Genomic DNA, 20,183 nt, shown 5'->3' on the forward strand with positions numbered 1-20,183 from the left:
TAGCAGATCCTATGGCTTTGTGGTCCTCTCTGTCGCACTCCGCCGTGTGACCTTAGGCAGATAATTCAGCCTTTCTGGGAATAATAATGCCCTGCAGAACCTCCCTCCCTGGGTTTGATGGGAGACCCACATGAGATAAAGTGCATGAAGTACTTGGCGAAGTGTAGCGTTACGTAAGTGTCCATATTCTTTTTATTGTGTTTGTGATTTGAGGAAGAAGAAAGCAGTAAAAACCGTGGGATCAGGGAAGTCTTTCTGTGATGGTGCCGCCGAGCTTAGCCCCGGAAAATGGAAATATTCTGACAGGCAGAGGAGGAAGCTGCGCTTTGTAGGCCCAGGGAATGCCTTGGGCAGACGTGTGAAATAGAATATTGCGTTAAAGGAAAAACTTGTAGTTCTGTTTGGCAAGAAGGCAGAGGGTGAGGAGGTGTGGGGGATAAAACTGGGACTTGTAGCCGGAATCCGGTGGGAGAGGGCCTTAACTGCCAGCTTGTATCTTGTGCTAGACACTGGGGAGCCACTGATGATTTTTGAGTGCTGGAGTGATGCTGTTTCCTGCCTTGGGAAGATGTATGGAGAATGGATTGGAAAGTGGAGAGGCTCAAGGCAGGGGGTGGGGGGTCCTGGAGCTGCGAGTTCAAATCTGGCCTCTGACACTTACTCCCCTCCAAAAGGGGAGGGATTGAAGCAGGGAGAGAAATGAGAATTTATTATAAGGCAAGAAGGGAGAGAGCGAGCCTGGATTAAACGGAGAATATCTAAGTGGAAGGAGGTGAGGTGATGTAAACGGAGAAAGATGGAGGTGGAATTAACGGGACTTCACAATTGATTGGATATGGGAGGTGAGGGGGAGGAATGAGTCAAAGATAACTCAAAGGTTAGCAGGGGGAGAATGAGCGTTCCCTCAGTCGGGAACATCGGGTTTTCAGCTGGTTCTGCCATCTCCCCTCAGCCTGCTTTCTGGGCTGTGATGTGGCCCGTGTGGGCCTTTCCTTAATGTGTGTAATTGGTGGGGGGTGTCCGTGCTAGGCAGAGGCGGGACCCAGGCACTCCACTATCATTACACTGTCTCCAGGGCTGGGTGTTTGGAACAAGGGATGGGTCCCCCCCACGGGAATGCTGCAGGTGGGCTCCCTGCCAGCAGTGGGGCGGGCACGAGGCAGGCGGCAGCAGAGAGTAAGGGGGGATGCTCCTAAGTTTCTGTCCCTTCTGTGTAGTGACCTTTGCTGGGCCTCCCCCTCAGCATTCCCCTCCCCTTCCCAACCACCCACCCCTCAGAGGCTAAGCTCTGAGAGTCTTTATTAGGTGATCTTGGGAGAATTACTGAATACATGGAAGATGGAGGACTGCCTCCTTCCCAAGTAGGAGGTTACAGGGGAGGTGACCCCTGGGGTCTCCATTAATTCCCAATAGTCTGCGATCCTACACCATGGAAAAAATCGTGAGCCTGGGAACCCAGAGATTTAGGACTTTTCTTCCTCAACTTTACCACTAATTAGCTTTGTGACCTTGAGCAAGATCCTTTACTCTTCTTAGCTTCAGTTTTTTCTCAACTGTAAAATGAGGGGGTTCTCTGTGGTCCCTTTGAGCTCTGACATGCCACATTGCCCACGTCTCTCTCTTCCAGCTCTGTTCTATGGGTTCTTTTAGCTCGGGTTTTCTAAGACTCCATGATTCTCTTTCTACCTTTGCTCCCCATTGGACTGGGGAGAGGATGAGGAAAAGGAGGGAGTAAAACTTACATTTTTAAAGTTTTTTTCTAAATATTTTTTCATTTCATTTTCTAAATGTATTAAATTTACATTTAGAATATTGGTTACTGATTTCCAAAGCCGAATCACCAAAAACCTCTGGAAAATCATTAAGGAGGGAGGAAAGTGCTCCTAGAGTTATTTTTTTTGGTTAACTGAACTCATGGTCTGTTTTGTTTTGTAAATCCCTATGTTCCCGTGACACGTTTGCTTAAAGTGAGGCACACAGAGCAAGGTGAGAGGAAGTGGGAGGATGGTGGGGAAAGCAGTTCTCTGAGAGTCAGGAAATTCAAGCTGGAGTCCTGATTCTTTGTGACCTGGGGCGAGCTACTTCCCTCTCTAGACCTTAGTTTCTCTCTTTGTCAATAAGGGGGCTTGGAATAGTTGCTCTTGGAGGTCCTTTCCAGCCCTGAATCTCTGGGTCATGTGATTAGTGGCTCTGCATCCCTCCTTCCCCTTTCCTCCTGCTGTCTGGGCTGGGGGGCAGGTGGAGAAGGGGCTGTTTGTTTTCACAACAGAGAAGTTCTGCAAACCCCCTTCCCCAGCCGCCTCAGACTAGGCCAGAGAGCATGAACTGGAACCTCAGCTAGCTTAGGCCAGCTCCCCCTTTCTAGAAGCTGGACAGCAGCCAGATTTGACCATGGAGGTGCCCCCTACTCTGAGTGTGGATTAGGCTCAAAAATTACTGCTGGGGGATTAAGAGAAAGGATATCTTACAATGTCCTTGTACAGGCCCACAAAGAGGCAGAGACTGGGACCTTCAGTCCAATTGTGTCTGTCCTGCCCTGGGTCCCGTGAGCACCCAAAGTCAGAGACACATCTTATAATGTCTTAGTGGAAACAGAGGTGTGGGTTGAAATCCAGCTTTTACTGTGTGCTTTTTGAGCAAATTGTTTAACCTCTCTGGGCCTGCCTCAGTTTCCCCTTCTGTAAAATAAGGTAGGCCAAATGTCCCTGTCCTCCTCCAGTCCCTTTGGCCATTAAGCCTGTCCCTCCCCTTCTACTGTGGAAAAAGAGTTTCCCTGGGACCCTGAAGGACAAGTGTGTGCAAATGACAGCTGCCAATTTCACTTTCCCTCTTCCCCTCTTGCTGTGTTTCAGGTTGGACAAATCCTTTGTGCTCAGCCGAAACCCGTGGTGAGTACCTGCCCCTCAGGGGGACTCTGCTCCTCATTCTATTTTTTCTTAACATTCATTTTTCAAATAACATTTTGAGCTCTAAATTTTCTCCCTCATTTCCTCATCTCCCCCTTCCCTAAGATGGCAAGCAACTTGATGTAAATTATATACGTGCAATCATGTAAAAGCTATTTTCATATTAGTCATGTTGTGAAAGAAGAAACTGTTTGCAAAAGGATAAACTCATGAAAAAAATAAAGTGGAAAATAGTTTGCTCTGATCTGCATTCAGACTCCATGAGTTCTTTCTGTGGAGGTGGATAGCATTTTTAATCACGAATCTTTGGAAGAATTTTGAATCTTTGTATTGCTGAGAGGAGCGAAGTTGTTTATGATTGAACATCACACAAGGCGGCTGTTACCATGTAAAATGTTCTCCTGGTTTTATTTCATTTTGCATCAGTTCATGGAAGTCTTCCCAGGTTTTGCTGAAATCCACCTGCTTGTCATTTCTTATAGCACAAGTTGTTCAGCCACTCTGCAGTTGATGGCCATCCCCATAATTTCCAATTCTTTGTCAACACAAAAAGAACTGCCATAAATATTTTTGTACTTGTAGCTTCTTTTCCTTTTTTTAATCTTTTTTTTTTCCTGAGGCAATTGGGTTTGAGTGATTTGCCCTGGGTCACAGAGCCAGAAAGTGTTAAGTATCTGAGGTCTGATTTGAACTCAAGTTCTCCTGACTTCAGGGCTAATGCTCTATCCATTGCACCACCCAGCTGCCCCTTTTTATTGTTTCTTTGGGAGACAGACCTAGTAGTGGTATTGCTGGCTAAAAGGGTATAAATGTTTGGTTACTCTTTGAGCATAGTCCCAAATTTCTTTCCAGAAGGATTGGATTAGTTCACAACTTCATCAAGAGTGTATAAGTGTCCCAAATTTTCCACTTCTCCAACCTTTATTATTTTCCTTTTATACATATTAGCTAATCTGATAGATGTGACATGTAACAGAGCTGTTTGAATTTGCCTTTCTCTAGTTAATAGTGACTTAGAGCTTTTTATTTTATGACTATAGATAGTTTTGATTTCATCTGAAAACTGCCTGCTCATATCCTTTGATCATTTATCAATTGGGAAACAACTTGTGTTATTACAAATTTGACTCAGTCATTGAGGGTTTTATCAGAGACACTTGCCGTAAAAATTGTCTCCCAGATTTCTGCTTTCCTTTGAATCTTGTTTGCCTTGATTTTATTTGTATAAAAAAAACTTTTAGTTTAATATAATCAAAATTATCCTTTTACACTTACAATTTTATAATATTCTCTTGTTTCATCAAAAAATTTCCCTTCTCTATAGATCTTACATGTAAGCTCTCTCTTGCTCTCCTAACTTGCTTATGGCATTACTCTTTATGTCTAAAGCATGTCCTCATTTTGACCTTATCTTGGTATATGGTTTAAGATGTAAGTCTATACTTAATTTTGGCCAGATTGTTTCCCAGTTTTCTCAGCAGTTTTTGTCTTATTCCAGAAGCTGCTACCCCTTAGACTCAAGGAAGCTACACAGTGAGATGGAGGTCCTTAAGGGTCCTAGAAAGTTTTCTCAATGAGATGAGTGTTTCACACTGAGCTCCACTGTTATGCAAGTTAAATGATGGTTCTGGACTTGGTGATCCCTAAGGATATTTCTAGCTTTAATATTCTTTTCAAGTGTTCTTTCAGTTTTGACATCCTGTGTTCTAGGGACTTTTCAGCTCTGACCTCCTGGGTTCTAAGGGCCCTCCCAGCTCTGACCTCCTGGGTTCTAAGGACCCTCCCAGCTCAGACCTCCTAGGTTCTAAGGTCCCTCCCAGCCCTGACCTCCTGGGTTCTAAGGGTCCTCCCAGCTCAGACCTCCTAGGTTCTAAGAATCCTTCCAGTTTTGTCATTCTCTGTGCTAAGGACCTTTCTGTTCTGGTACTCTGTATTCCCATATGCCTTTCACCTTCGTAATATTATGAGAGACAAAAATGAACTTTCTGTAATTTTTTTCTGTAATATGATATAGTGGATTTGCATTTGGAGTTAGAACACTTTGGGTTCCAAAGCCTGTCTATTGATTACCAGGCTTGTGATTTTAGACAAATCACTCTCTTCATCTTTATCTTCTGTGAAATGTATTGAACTAAATGACTTTTAAAGTCCCTTTTAGATCTAAGACCCATTGAAGGGCTTTAGCCCCATGCAACCCATGGATATGAAGGACAGGTAGGAGAGCCTGCCCAAAGAAGCTGAACTCTCCCTTCCCCTTCATATTCCTCTTCATTTCCTTCCTTTCTCTTCCCTTTTCTCTCCCCTCCCTCCACAGAGCTCTCTTCAACCTGTCCTTATGGATACAAAAAAACAGAGGAAGAGAATAATGAAAAGAGATTCCTTCTGGGCAAGCCAGTCTTTGGTGAAACAGGGACAGGATTTTAAGCTGCAGCCTCATCTTCCTTATTTGCTTACTTTGCCCGTTTTATTTCTGCCCTGCTAGCTGCATTTTCTTTTCTTTTCTTTTTTTTTTTCCCCCTGAGACAATTGGGGGTAAGTGACTTGCCCAGGGTCACACAGCCAGGAAGTGTTAAGTGTCTGAGGCCAGATTTGAACTTGGGTCCTCCTGACTTCAGGGCTGGGGCTTCTTTCACTGCACCACCTGGCTGCCCCTGACTCATTTTCTATGGAGCATAGACTTGTTCTTGGAGGACCTCAATCCCCCGTCAGGCAGACCTAGGAGAGATGATTGGGAGTTAAGGAAAGACATTCTAACAATAGAACTTCCCAGACATGGAATGGGCTAATGTTCATAATCATAATTCACATTTCTAACTTGTTCTAAATAATATAAAGTGCTTTTCTCACAATATATCTATGAGTTCAAGTGTTGTGATTTCCTCTTCCAGATGGAGAGACTGAGGCTTCAGAGAGGAAACCACTTGCTGACGGGCACACAACTAGTAATCATTTGTGTCTGAGCCGTGAGCGGAACCCAGTAAGCCTCAAGTCTTCCTGCTTGTCCCGCCCTGATAATGCAGGCACAGTGCTTTCTGTCACTGGGAGACTTCTAGAGTGGCTACTTGGTGGGGTGTCGTAGAAGAGATTCCTGTCTAGGAATGGTTTGGATCACTTTCCCTTTGAGTTCTGTCTCAGCCGAATGATTCTATGAGCTCTGGAGAACGCAGATCATAGCTTTTAAAAGGAAAAGATTAGTAATTCAGTGAGTGGGGCACTTTTGGGGTTCTAATCCTGGTCTCAGATCTCTCTTCCCCCACATCCACAGTGTGCCCCATGTAGTTCCTCCCCCTTCCCTACAGTCACCTCTCCTTCATAAGCCCTACTCTCCACTCTTACTTCCAGAGACCCCACACCTCTTCCTCTTCTGCTCCCTGGACCTTTAGTTCCCAGTTCTCCCCTCCCTGTCTCTTTTCCCTCATTACTTCCTTCCTTTGCCAAGTCCCTGTGGTCTCCTTAACCCTCTCTCACCTCCCACTCTTTCTCTCCCCACCACTGGCCTCCAAGCCCGTTCTCATCCTTTTCCCACCTCCCTCCGCCACATTGCCCTGATCTCTCTGTTCCTCCAAGCCCTTTTCTTTCCTTTCCTCTCAGTTCATTCAGCACTCGCAGTCTCTTGCTTTCGGAAAGGCTTCCCCACACTCCCTGCGTGCCCAGGTTCCCTTCTCTTGCCCACAGCTCTCCACTTTCCAGCCCCACTTTCCTGCTCCTCTGAGGAGGCAGTTTCCCTCCCTCGCTGGAGTGTCATCAGCGAGGTGACAGCTCAGGAGCTTTCCCAACACATGTGGTGGGAGGGAGCGCCACACTTCCTGGGGATTTGCAGTAAACAGATGCCCTGGCAGTCGGGAGCCTCTCCGGCTTCCCTAACACGGGTACCACGTGCGCCATGTGCTCTGGCTGTCGCTGCTTTCGCTCGGCTCTGATGGAGTGTCCTTGCATAATTCCTGAGACACCTTCCCACTCAACTCAATGCCTTCCCGAGATCCCATGGCCTCCACTGGCAAGTCACGCTAAGTCCGCAAACACTTATTAAATGTTTACTGTGCGTCGGGCACGGTGCGAAGGGCTGGGAATACAAATGCAAGCCAAAAAAGGAGTCAGTTCTCTCAAGGAGCTTACGTTCTGAGGAAGACAATGCAGAAAAGATAGATGAAGAGCGAGGGGATGGGAGGGAAGGTATCCCAGGGAAAGAAATCTGGAGTCAAGAGTGAGATCAGAAAGGAGCTAAGGCTAGATACAGATGGTCTGGCACTTTTTATAAAATGAGGGTCCCCCAAGGAAGATGGGGCCCAGGGGAGAAAACGTCTTCCAGAGGGAGAAGGCTGCTCAATCACAGTGGAGAAATACATCTTCAGTCAGAAGCAGAGACCCCAGAGCGGAAGCCTCTCTCCCTGCCTGGGATTTTACACAAGGGGCTCCCAGTCCTTTGTCACTGATAGGTGGAATAAGCTTTCAGCTGGGCCATCTCAGATGTCTGAGGAGTAATGGAGTGGGGATGGGGTCTGGAGGTGGAAAAGGTGCGTTTAAGTCTGGTTTTAGATTCTCATTAGCTGTGACTATGGTCCCAGGCAGTCTGTGGTTAGGGAGCAATTCAGAATAAAGAGATGAGAAATTCGTCGGGATGGAGATAGGGAGTTAGAAGAAGGCATCTAGTCCGATCTGTCTACTTTAATTCTACAAATGAGGAAACTGAGGCCCTAGGGGTGAAGAGGAACTACCAAAGTTTACTCAAACTTCTAGCTGGGAAGAGCAGGGGAAACTTCCTGGAGAAGTGGGTCTCAAAGGAAGGGAAGACTTTTCAACTGGTAGAAACAGAGATATCACCTTTTTTTTTGCCCTCAAGGCCCACTTTAATGAAGGATGCAGCATCTAATTAAGTACATATACAAGAAATAGACAATTAAAGAAGATAATTTGAAAAAAATGAGGCAGTAGTATTTTGGAGAGTTAGGGGCTGGATCAGGAGAGGCCCCCTTCAAAAGTTGAAAATTGAGCTGAGAGACATCAAATTGAAAAAAAAAATCATTTATACTTTAAAAATATTTTGTGTTGTATATTACATTATAATTTTACATATTATAGAATACCATATATTATGTATGTTATATAATAGATAATTTATTATATTTATATAATAATAATTATATTATATTTATTTTATTATATTTTATTATATATTATTATATCAATATACATTATATTATATATAAATATTATATATTATATTTATATAAATTATATATAAATATATATAAATTATATAAATATTTATAGAATAATAATTATTATATTATATTTATTATATTATATTATATATTATTATATTAATATACATTATATTATATATAAATCTTATATATTATATTTATATAAATATAATAAATTATCTATTATATAACATACATAATATATGGTATTCTATAATATGTAAAATTATAATATAATATACAACATGAAATATTTTTAAAGTATAAATGATTATATTTATATATAATAAATTATCTCTTTTCTTAAATATTTTTTCCAAATTCCCAATATATCCCTCCTTTCTAGCTTTCTCAGAGAACAATTCTTTAAGGGGAAAAAAGAAGATGAAAATTGAGAAGAAAATGGTTCAGCAAAAACTCCTCCTGCAAAAAAGGCAGGAAAGTACATTCAGATGCCTCTTTTAGGGGCCAAGCTGAGTCATCATAATTTCACAGCATTGTGTTGTGACTATTCTTTCCATTTAAATTGTTTTAGTCATTGAGTACAATGTTTTCCTGGCTCTGCTAAGAGATGCCATCTAGGCATGGGGGATGAATGACTATGAGTGTGCCTTGAGCCAGGAAAAAAAAGGATGAAATCCATCCAAAAATTGCTCATTCAGTTGAGCTGGAGACAAAGAGATAATAGAATGGATGGATTTGGATCTGAAAGGGACCTTAATAATCACACAGTCCAAGCCCCTCCATTTATAAATGAAGAAATAGGTACAGGAACATTAAGTGATTCACTAAAGATTACATAAAAAGGGTAAAGAAGGAAAGCAGAATCCCAACTTATTTTCCGATTTTGTTCTCTTTTCTCCAGCTAGAGCCAGGTCATAGATAGCCTTGGATGCTCATCTAGACAGTTTGTATTTTATTTAGGAGGCAATGGAGGAATTACCGAGCAGAGGAAGGATTTGAGCAGACATCTGAATTAGGAGGATTATCTGGGAGCTGACTGAAGGGGTGATGGAGAGGGAAGACCCTGAAGTCAGGGAGACCAGGTTGGAGGCTTTTTACTAGATGTTGATGTACTCAATGAGCTTCCAGGAATGCTCTAGATAAAAGATTCCAGGAAGTCCAAACTGGTTGTTGGATTAGAGAGGAGAAGGGGAGAACATTTTCTTCTCCTGTTGTTCCAAATGGTTTCTATATTATTGGAATTTGTTGTTCTTTAAATGTTTCATAGGATTTGTTTGTGAATCTTTCTGGTTAGGGAGAAGGGTAGAACATGTTCTCTGCCTGCTCTCCAAATAGTTTATATAGTATTGGAATTCCAAGAATAGTGGAATTAATTGGAATGAAAGGAAATGGACCTTTAGATATTTGATAGGATTCATTTGTGAATCCAGCTGACTGAAGAGAAGAGTGAAGTTGAAAGGTATTGTGGGAGTGCCATTGGCGAGATGTGTCAGCTTGTGGATATGGGAAAAGGAGAGATGCAAGTAGCCAAGAGAATTCCATGGATTCCAGCTTGGGTGACTGAGAAGCTCCTGGTGCTATTTACAGAAATAGTAAAAAACAGGAAAAAAGGCAGTATTTGATTCAAAGAAGACAAATTCACAGCATCACAGGTAGTCTGTGTTGGAAGGGACCACAGAGATAGTGTGGTGCAGTGGGAAGAGCCTTCACTTTGGAATCCAAGTCTGTTTGACCTTGGACATTTCCCCTTTCTAAGCTGAGGTTTCCTTGTCTTCAAAACAAAGGGATGGGACTAGCTTATCTCTAATGTAGCTCCCAATTCTAAATCTATGATCTTATAAACCTGTATCTGAATTGGAATCCCCTCTAGAAAATACCCAAGGGGCCATCCAGCCTTTGCTCAAAACGTTCCACTGGGGAACCCCACTTTTTGTTCAGTCATTTCCATAGTGATGGACTCTTTGTGATCTATTTGGGATTTTCTTGGCAAAGGTATGAAGTTATTTGCCATTTCCTTCTCCAGGTAATTTTACAGATGAGAAAATTGAGGCAAAGAGGGTGAAGTGGCTTGTCCAGAGTCACATAGCTAGTAGGTATCTGAGGCCAAATTTGAACTCAGGAAGAGGAATTCCTGATTCTGTGCCCTGTACTTTATCTACTTCATCACTTAGCTGTTCTAGCTACTTTTGGAGAAGTCTAATTATTATAATTTCTTTCTCTATAGAAAACCCAGAAACACTTTTCTACAGCTTTCTCTCATTGCTTCTTTGGTGGCAAGAACAAGGATAATGTCTTTCCTTTAGATACTTGAAAACAGCTATTATGTACCTCCCACCACCCGAAGTCGTCTTTTCTTCAAGATGAATAGTCTCAGTTCCTTCAGCTAATCCTCATGTACTATGATGATTTTGTGACCTTTTCCAATCTAACCACCCTCCTCTGTATGTTCTCCAGTTTATCAGACTTGCTCAGGCCTCCCAAGCTAGGAAAGGAAGCCCTCGTTCAGTCTGATGAGGAGAAAAGGCTAAAGGGCTATACTTCTTGCATTAGGCTCCCCAGGCAATGCAGCACAAAATTGAATTAACTTTTTGTTATCATCTTTTATCGAGCTTAAAGCCCACTGTAGTGTTCAGATCTTTGATAATAGTAATAATAGCTAATATTTATGTAGTACTTAACTATGTGCTGGGCATTGGGCTTAGTATGTTCCAAATAAGATCTTATTTTTTCTTTTTCAGAGATACTACTGTATAGCTGTGTGACTCCCAGTTTTTGCTTTGGAAGTTGATTTTTTGAACCCAAGAATAGTGTTTATATTTATTCCTATTTAATCCCATCTTCTTAGATTTGGATCTCTATTCTTGCCTGATAAAATCTTTTTGGTCCTCTGTCAATATATGGTAAGGAAATCTTAGCTTCATGTCATCTGTGGACTTGATAAACATACCATCTCTGCCTTTTACCAGATCATCATAAAAATATTTAATAGCAAAGGCACAAATCCATGGGATGTTTTACTGGAGGTCTGCTTCTAAGCTGCTTGTTCAATCACAGGCTGTGTCTGATTCTTTACTATCTCATATGGGGTTTTCATGGCAGAGATACTGCAATAGTTTGCCATTTCCTTCTCCATGTCATTTTACTACTTAGGAAACTGAGGCAAACAGGATTAAGTGACTTGCTTAGGGTCCCCCAGCTACTGTTTGAGGCCAGATTTGAACTCAAGAAGAAGATGGGTCTTCCTGACTCCAGGTTTGGCACTCTGTGCACTATGGGCCTCAGTTTACTAATTTGTAAAATTATATTCCTTCTAGAGCTAAATCTGTGATACTGGGTGTGAGTTTATGTAGATCTTAAACCCAGGGAACAAAATCCTCACAAATAGTGGCTAGACTGATCAACTCAGGCTCTACTTGTTTCAATGAGTACCATTTTCTTGATCTTTATAAGATATTATATAATAACAATGTTATTATACAACAACATTAATAACATAATATTTTGAAGTTTATTGTAACTGAGTCATTGCAGTCATAATGGACTCTTTGTGATTCTAGGGTTTTCTTGGCAGAGATACTGAAGTGGTTTGCCATTTCCTTTTCCAGTTCATTTTACAGATGAGGAAACTGAGGCAAACAGGATTAAATGACTTGTCCAGGATCACACAATGTTCCGGTATTCAAGGTTGAATTTGAACTCAGGTTTTTTTTATTCCAAGACCGGTACCATATCCATTGCTACACCTAGCTGCCTTAAGATATATACAGATACCTTCTTTTAGATGTAGTTATAAATATTCCTTATAAGGGATCATATAGGTGGGCAGTGGAGGGAGCATCCTCTAGTACTGCAGATCTGTCCTTTACTATCCACTGGCAGTTCTGTACCTTGAGTTACTGAGGTTAGGATTAGGTCATTTCTAGGTAAAGTGGAGATGTTAATCAATACATAGGGCATAAACTAATATCCAGGAGAAACAGAGGGAGACGCCGCTCATAAACTGCCATATCTGGAAGAATTAAAAGAACATCCATCCTCCTACATTATCTATTCCACGCACTCCTGGGGCTTCAGTTCTGGTTCCAGAATCACTGTGGCAGCTGCTACTGAGCCCCACAACTAATCTCTAGGTTATAGTCAGAGGCTATGGTTTCCAGAACCTTGGAGAGCAACCCCAGCCACTTTGTGATAGATCATATCATACACATAGAAACATAAAATGGGAGGGACCTGAGATCATAGATCATCTAGTCCCAACCTTAAATTTGCAAATTAGGAAGCTGTAGATAAGAGACATGAAGTCCCTTCCCCAGAGTCACTCTTCGAGATAGTGATATAAATTGAGCTAGAACCCAGGTCTCCTAATCCCAGACAAGTACTCTTCTTAAAATACTCATCAAAGCTGGGACTTTCAGAGGACAATTCACCCATTCCCTTTTAATCCATTCTGTTTCTTCAAGCATAATAATTATTATCAGTGATAACAAATATTTATTGATTGCTTTTATTTTTGTTATTTCCCTAATTTTGGTGGAATTTGGCATTTGGTGGAAGAGTCAGAATTAACCTTCTTGAACACAAGACTGGAGGTCAAGAGATCTAGACTTGGCTTTCTCATTAATTTACAATTTAATATGGGGCAAGCCATTTTGCATTCTAGGATTCTTCTATAAAATAAAAGAATTAGATAATTTCTAAGATCCTTTCCAGTTCTGACAATTTCTATTCCAATATTCCATGTTTTAAGTACTTAGTTGTTTTGATATATTCTGATCTAAGCACTGATACTCCAAATATTACTTCAAATATTACTCCAAATGAAAGAAGGTTCAAATATTCTGGCTATTCTAAAGTCTCTTCCAATGTTGACACTCCATGTTCTAAGAGTTTTTTTGGCTTTAACATTATATATTCTAAGGTTCCCTCACCCTCTCAAGTTTTAAGACAGATGAATGATTGTATTTTTTTTTTTTTTTTGCTGAGGCAATTAAGGTTAAGTGACCTACCCAGGGTCACACAGCTAGGAAGTGTTAAGTGTCTGAGGTCAGATTTGAACTCAGGTCCTCCTGACTTTAGGGCTGGTGCTCTATCCACTGTGCCATCTAGCTGCCCCGAATAATTGTAATTCTACAGAAATTCATGCATTCATGTGTACATATCACATATCACCACAATCCATTCGCAGATAAATCAAGAATCAATTAATCTATCAACAAGCACTTATTAGGTATTTGTTATATCTTAGGTTCTGTGCTCAGCATTGGAGATATGTACACAAAAATAAAATTATCTCTGTCTTCATATAGGGAGAGAAATGTACATATAATAATAACAACACTAGTATTTATATAGTGTCGACATGTGCTAGGCACTGTGCTAAGCTCTTTACAAATATTATCTCATTTGATTTCACATAGTTAAATAAATATGGATTCTAGACAAAGTAAATATAGTAGTCGGGGAGAGAGGATCGAACAAGCAGCTGGACTGGGAGTACCTCAAGGAAATCCTCATGCAGTCAGCGGCACTCACGTGCTTTGAAGGAAACATGGAATTCTGAGAGTAGCAGTGAGGATGGAGTGCAACCCAGCTGCTTGTACAAGGGTGTGGAGATGGGAGATGAAATAAGGAAAAGTAAGCCAATTTGGCTGGGACATAGTTCAGAAAAGGGAGTAAAGGATAAGAAGTCTGGAAAGGTAGCTGTGAAGAGCTTTGAATGTCAAACAAAGGAGTTTATTTTTTCTTAAAGGCAGTTAGGAAGCACTGGAGCTTTTTGGGCAGGGAACTTGTGTTTTAGGAATATTACTTTGATAGCTATTTTGAGGATAGATTGGAGAAGAGAAAGATCAGGGAGATCAATTAGGAGAATACTGAAGTCATAGGATGGGAACGGTCATGAAAACCTGAGGCCATGTGAAGGGAGCAAAGGGGACTGAGACAAGGATGAACCAGCAAGCAAGACTTAGCTACTGATCGGACATATTGGAATAGGGATGAGGGAGAGGGAAGACTTGAAGATGACACAAAGGTTGTGAAGCTGGATACTTTCAGTAGAGGAAAGGTGGAATTTTTCTTGGGGGAGAAGTGAAAATAATGAGAGGAGAGGGAAGAGTTGAGGATGACACAAAGGTTGTGAACCTGGATATCTTCAATACCCAGAATTAGGGAAGTTCAGAAGAAGTGTAGAATTTTTTTTTGGGGGGGGAGACGTGAAAATAATGAGTTTTGTTTTGAACAGGTTTGGTTTAAAATATCTGAGATATTCAGTTTGAAATATCCATTGGGCTGTTGGATGTATGGAATCGAGCTGAGGACCGAGGCTGGGTATGTAAGCTTGTATGAAATAATCATTGAATCTATAGCACTCATGAAATCTCTGAGAGGAGATGTAGAGAGAAGAGAGTCCCTAACAGAACCTTGAAGCAGGGGTGACAGCTACAGTTAAGGGATGTAATGTGGATGATGGCCAGAAAGATTGAGAAAGAATGGTCAAACAGGTAGCAGAAGACTCAAGAGAGAAAAATTCCAGGAAAATCTCAAAGGAGAGATTATACAAAAAGAGATGGTGGTCAGCAGCAGAGAGTGATGAAGAGTGATGAAAGGCCCCCAGACTTGGTAGTTGAGGGATTGTTAATAATACTGGAGAAAGCAATTTCACTTCAAAGATATGGTTAGCAGCCAGAATGAAAAGAAAAGAGATCTTAGAACACAGACCTGGGAAGGGCCATAGAACACAGAATGTCAGAACTAGAAGAACCTTAGAACACAAAAAGTCAGAGCTGGGAGGGCCCTTAGAACCCAGGAGGTCAGAACTAGAAGAGCCCTTAGAACAAAGGAGATCAGAGATGGGAGAGCCCTTAGAACACAGAATGTCAGAATACAGAATTAATTTCAGGGACTATTGAGTCAACTCTCTTAAATTACAAATGAAGGAATTATACTCCAGACAAGAATAACATGAAAAGTAATATAATTTCAGGCAGCCTCGAGAGAGGTATGTATCTAGGATCTAGTGAGGTAACTTGTGAAGTCCCACTGCTCTCTGCCCTGGTCCAATCTGGAAAATATGCACAGTTCTAGGCATCCCATTGTAAGAATATTGATTAGCTAGAGAAGGTCCAAATGAGAGCAACCAGAGTGATGAGAAGTCCTGGGATCCCTGTTTAAAGAAACTGGGGATATTTTGTCTCAAGCAGAAGATCCTTACGGGCTATGTTTGAAGGACCTTGTTCAGCTTGATCCCAGCAGGTGGAAGTGGATGTTATAGGTGCCAGTTACACAGAGGTAAGGGAAACTTCCTAAGCAGTGAGGTGAACTAAAGCACAGTGGGATGCCTTGGGGGATGCGGAAGAGGGATCTTAAAAATGACAGATATGGATCTTGAAGTGGATTTGTAGACCAGTGATCTTTTTATATCCCCAGACTATGCCCCATTCCATGTGTCTGGTTTTAGAGAGAAGGGCCAGAGGAGTGACTAAGAAGCCAAGGTAGGTGTCAATCACAGAATGCCCTGAAAGCATCTACACGGGGAAGTTGTTGTCCCTTAGTCTCGATGCACACTGACAATAGGAACTAGATTCACCTTCTGTCACTGTGGTAGAAAGAGCAGTGATTGGAAGACCACGCACCTGAGTTCAATTCTTGCTTGAGAAAATCACTTTCCTTTTCTGGTCATAGTTTTGTAAATCAAGGAGATCAGACCAATATCTCAAGGTGATTCTCTACCTTTTTGGTCTCAGGACCCCTTTGCACTCCTAAATATTGAAGACTCCCTCATGGGTTATGATATGGATCAGGGGTCCTCACACTACAGCCGCGGGCCAGATGCAGCAGCTGAGGACATTTATCCCCCTCACCCAGGGCCATGAAGTTTCTTTTGTTTTTACTGTAGTCGGGCCCTCCAACAGTCTGAGGGACAGGGAACTGGCCCCCTATTTAAAAAGTTTGAGGACCCCTGCTATGGATTGTAGTTATTGATGTTTGCCTCATTAGAAACTAAAACATCTTCCTGTTATTGTGAGAATAGTTTTGACTTTGCAGAGCCCCATGAAATGGTCTTGGGAGGTCCCCCAGATCATGCATTGAGACTCTCTGGACCAGATAGTTGCTAACGTTCCTTCTAGCTCTAAATCCTGTGATACTCTGACCTCCTCCAGGTGGTGAAGCAGGAAAGGATGGGCTGATCCTGTCCTCAGGTGATCTTCCCACGGCTTAGGGAGCCTTTACCCTGGGGGATCTGAGCAAAGAAGCAGGAAACACCAGAGCTCATTAGCAACTTGGAAAGGCCAGGCAGAGCAAGTTGGGCCCATCCCTGCTGCGCTCCCTGCTCAATTATGCATTTGGCTCTCTGCGCTGTTCAATGTGGCACAGCCAGGGGCTGCCTCCTACCCATAGAGCCTCCCAGAGCAGTGCCCATGGCAGGATGGCAGTGCAGGGTGTCAGCTCGCCATCTGGGAGAGGGGGAGGGAAAAGAGCTGGAGGTCAGCTCCCCTGGGCGGCGGGGAGGGACCGACAATGGGGGTGAGGCCGGATACTTTTCTCAGTCCTAGTTCTCCCTTGGTCTGAGTAGAGCCTAGGGTTCTTATTGGATAATCATAATCATAACGATCATATTAAAAACGATCACTTTAATCCTCGAGGTTCACGATGGCATCAGTGTGGATGCTACCGCCTGTGATGCCGACCTTGGTTTTGTGCGTTTTTGCAGCCTCCAAACGGCATCGATGAGCTTCCCCAAACTCAGGGGGCTGATCCTGAGCATGCAGCATAGAATACCCCCCTGCCTCCTCTCCCCCGTCTCCAAGAGTTCCCTCTCTAGGATAAAATTCATTCTCCAGCACCCGTCTCTTCTCAGTCTCAGGTGGATCTAACAAATAGTTGGATCAACTAATTCATACTAAAGTGTGAATAGCCAAAAAAGTGTGACTTAATGTGCTTCATCTTCCAAGTACTTTCAATGATTAAAAATTTTTTTAAGATTTGCAAGATGGGGCAACTAGGGGGCGCAGTGGAGAGAGCCCCAGCCCTGAAATCAAGAGGACCTGAGTTCAAATCCGGTCTCAGACACTTAACACTTCCTGGCTGTGTGACCCTGGGCAAGTCACTTAACCCCAATTGCCTCAGGAAAAAAAAAAAAGAAGATTTTCAAAGTGCTTTATTTCCATTTGATCCTTACAACAACCCTGAGGTAAACACTACGTGATCCTGAGTTTGTGGAGGAGGTAAGGGAGGGGAGAGAGGTCCCAGACTTGGCCAGGGACACTCTGAGTGTTTGAGGCAGAATTCAGCTCAGGTCTTCCCGTTTTCTAGTGCAACGTCCAGCCCCTCTTCTATCCATAGTAAACTAAATTAGTCTCTAATAGTGAAGGGGGGGATGGTAACTTCTCAGTGACGCCATGATGGAAGGTGGGTCTGGCTGCTGCTTCCCAGACCCCCTACCTGGACCTGCCCCGAGTCGTCCTCAGCTGCAGTGTGGTGATGCGGCCACCAGGGGGCACGGGGCGCCAGAGTATGCTCGAGTCCCATCCTGCCCACCCCTTCCTTGTAGAAACCTAGGTTGGGATCAGTCAGTCATGCTCTGACATCTCCGATTGTAGAGTTCTTGAAACGTCAGAGGTAGAAGGTCCGTGGAACACAGAACGTCAGAGGCCCTTAGAATATAAAATGTTAGAGCTTAGAACCAAGAATGTCCAAGATGGAAAGAACCTTAGAATCTAGACTATCCAAGCCAAGAGGGAGCTTGGAACATAGTCTGTGGAGTCAGTGCGCTTCCAGGAAGCCTGACGGGGAATGTGCTAGGAAGTCAAGGTTGCTTCATTTATTTATTTATTTTTGCTTTGGAACTTTGAAAGTTCCATAATCTGTGATTTAGTCAATGTCCATGTCCTGTGGATTCTACCTCCTCTCTCATCATCATGGTGTTCACTTCCTCCTATACATCCTCCTTACCACCTTGCGGGACTATTGTAATGGCCTTTCTCTTTTTATTACATTTTTTCAGACAAGGATCTGCTTTTCTCCTTCTTGCTCTCTCCCCTCAACCAATTGAGGAAATAAACAAAAATAAAACCCCTGTTAGAAACATTTAAAGTTAGGCAAAACATTGGGCACTGGCCATGTCCAAAAAAAATCACATCTCAATCTGCACTCTCTTTTTCTAGTCCATCCATCCCCTCTCTATCAGGAAGTAGCTAATCTGTTTCTTCTTGAGTCTTTTGGAATCATGATTGGTTATTGTAATGATCAAAATTTCTGTCTGTCAAAGTTGATTGTTTTTACAATATTACTAGTATATAAATTGTTCTTTTGGTTCTGGTTACTTCCTGTACTTTCCAGTTTCTTCTGAAATAACCCTGTCCATCATTTCTTAAAACATAAAAATATTCCATCACATTCATATACCATCACTTGTTTAGCCATTCCCTAATTGATGGTAAACCCCTTGATGGCTGGTTCTTTGCTACTACAGAAAGAGCTGCCAGAAATTTTTTGGTACATTTGGGTTTTTCTCCTCCTCCTTTGATTTCTTTGGGGTATAGACGCAGTAGGGATACCTATGGATCAAAATATATGCTCAGTTTAATATGTTTTGGTGCATAGTTTCAAATTGCTTTCCAGAATGACCAGATGGGTTTACGGCGCTCAGTAATGCAATGCAGTATCTGTTTTCCCACAGTGCCTTCAGTATTTGTCATTTTCCTTTTTTGGGCAGTTTCGTCGATCTGAAGGGAATGAGATAGCGCATCAGAGTTACTCTAATTTGGATTCTTTAATTCAGTTCTCTAATTTTATGTGACTATTGATAGCCCAAATTTCTTCCTCTGAAAACTGTTCATATCCTTTGACCATTTATTAATTGAGGAATGGCTCTTACTCTTACACATTTGACTCAGTTCCTTATATATCTTAGAGATGATTACCTTCTTAGAGAAACTTGCTGCAAAGCTATTTTGCCCCCATGCCTTTTCTTTGAGCCTGCCTTTGCTCACTTGTTTTTTTTTTTTTTTTTACCTGTTGAATTCCTACTCATCCCTCAAATTTCCACTCAGATGCTCTTGTATTGCATTTATCTTTAGATACTTTGAATTATAATTATCTAGGCGCTAGGTTGCCATCATATATAGAGTGACAGTCAGGAGTCAGGAAGAATCATCTTCCCAAATTTAAATCTAGCCTCAGACACTTTCTAGCTGTGTGATCCTGGGTCTCTGGGTCTCAGTTTCCTCATCAGTGAAATGGGGATAATAAATAGCACCTACTTAATAGAGTTGTTGTGAGAATCAAATGAAATAACAAAAGTAAAACTCTTTATAAACCTTAAAGTGATAAATAGGTGCTGACTATTATTGGTTATTGTAGTATTACCAACTGTTTACGACTCTTAAGATCCTGCTAGACAGTTAGCTCTTTGAGAGCAGAGACTAGATCTTCTCTAAATGAGTATTCTAGTACTCCTAGTACACTCCTAGTATACTGATAGTCTACTCACAACAACAATGTAAGCTGATATTCTACTCACAACAAGTCCTTAATAAATGTTTGGAAAGGTAAGATTCTAGAACCTAAAGGGATATCACAGATCACCTAGCCTGGTGCTTTTATTTAACAAATATGGAAACTGTCTTAACATCACACAGCTAATAAAGAACAAAGCAGGATTTGAATCCAGGATCATTAGCTCCAGAGCCTTCATTTTTCTACTGTTATCATTCTTTCTTCTCTGAGATAGCAACAAATTATGGGGAGGTGGCTATGAATATAATAAAATTCAACAAACATGTGGGGTTTTTTTCCTTTTTTGATTTTTCAATTGATGTCTTTGTTTTAGCACTACTAAATATATCCCTCTCCTGTCCTTACATATATCTAGTGATCCTACTCTTATAATGAGGAATACAGAAGAAAGAGGAAAAGAAACAGTTTTGCAAAATTTATCAACAAAGCAACCAAATCTGGTGGTATATGATCGATCTATGATGATAACCATAGTCCTCCACGTCTCCAAAAATGGGGGGAGAAGCATTTCAGCAATGTTGATTAAATTCTTATTATGAAAATAAAAAGGTAAATAAAAAATAAAAAGTTGGCCCGCTCCAAGGTGGTGGTGGTG

General features: G+C 41.8%; 1 protein-coding gene across 4 annotated transcripts in view; it reads left to right on the plus strand.

The window, feature by feature from the left end:
* RAP1GAP (RAP1 GTPase activating protein) overlaps positions 1-20,183 on the plus strand; it is a 113,165-nt gene that overhangs the window by 17,306 nt on the left and 75,676 nt on the right. For all 4 annotated transcript variants that reach the window (XM_051988308.1, XM_051988309.1, XM_051988310.1 and 1 more), the window contains exon 2: positions 2,853-2,888. The gene's annotated coding sequence lies outside the window, so the exon portion shown is untranslated. The remainder of the gene's footprint in view (positions 1-2,852; positions 2,889-20,183) is intronic.

Source organism: Antechinus flavipes, chromosome 3, assembly GCF_016432865.1.
Source record: "Antechinus flavipes isolate AdamAnt ecotype Samford, QLD, Australia chromosome 3, AdamAnt_v2, whole genome shotgun sequence".
Taxonomy (NCBI): Eukaryota; Metazoa; Chordata; class Mammalia; order Dasyuromorphia; family Dasyuridae; genus Antechinus; species Antechinus flavipes.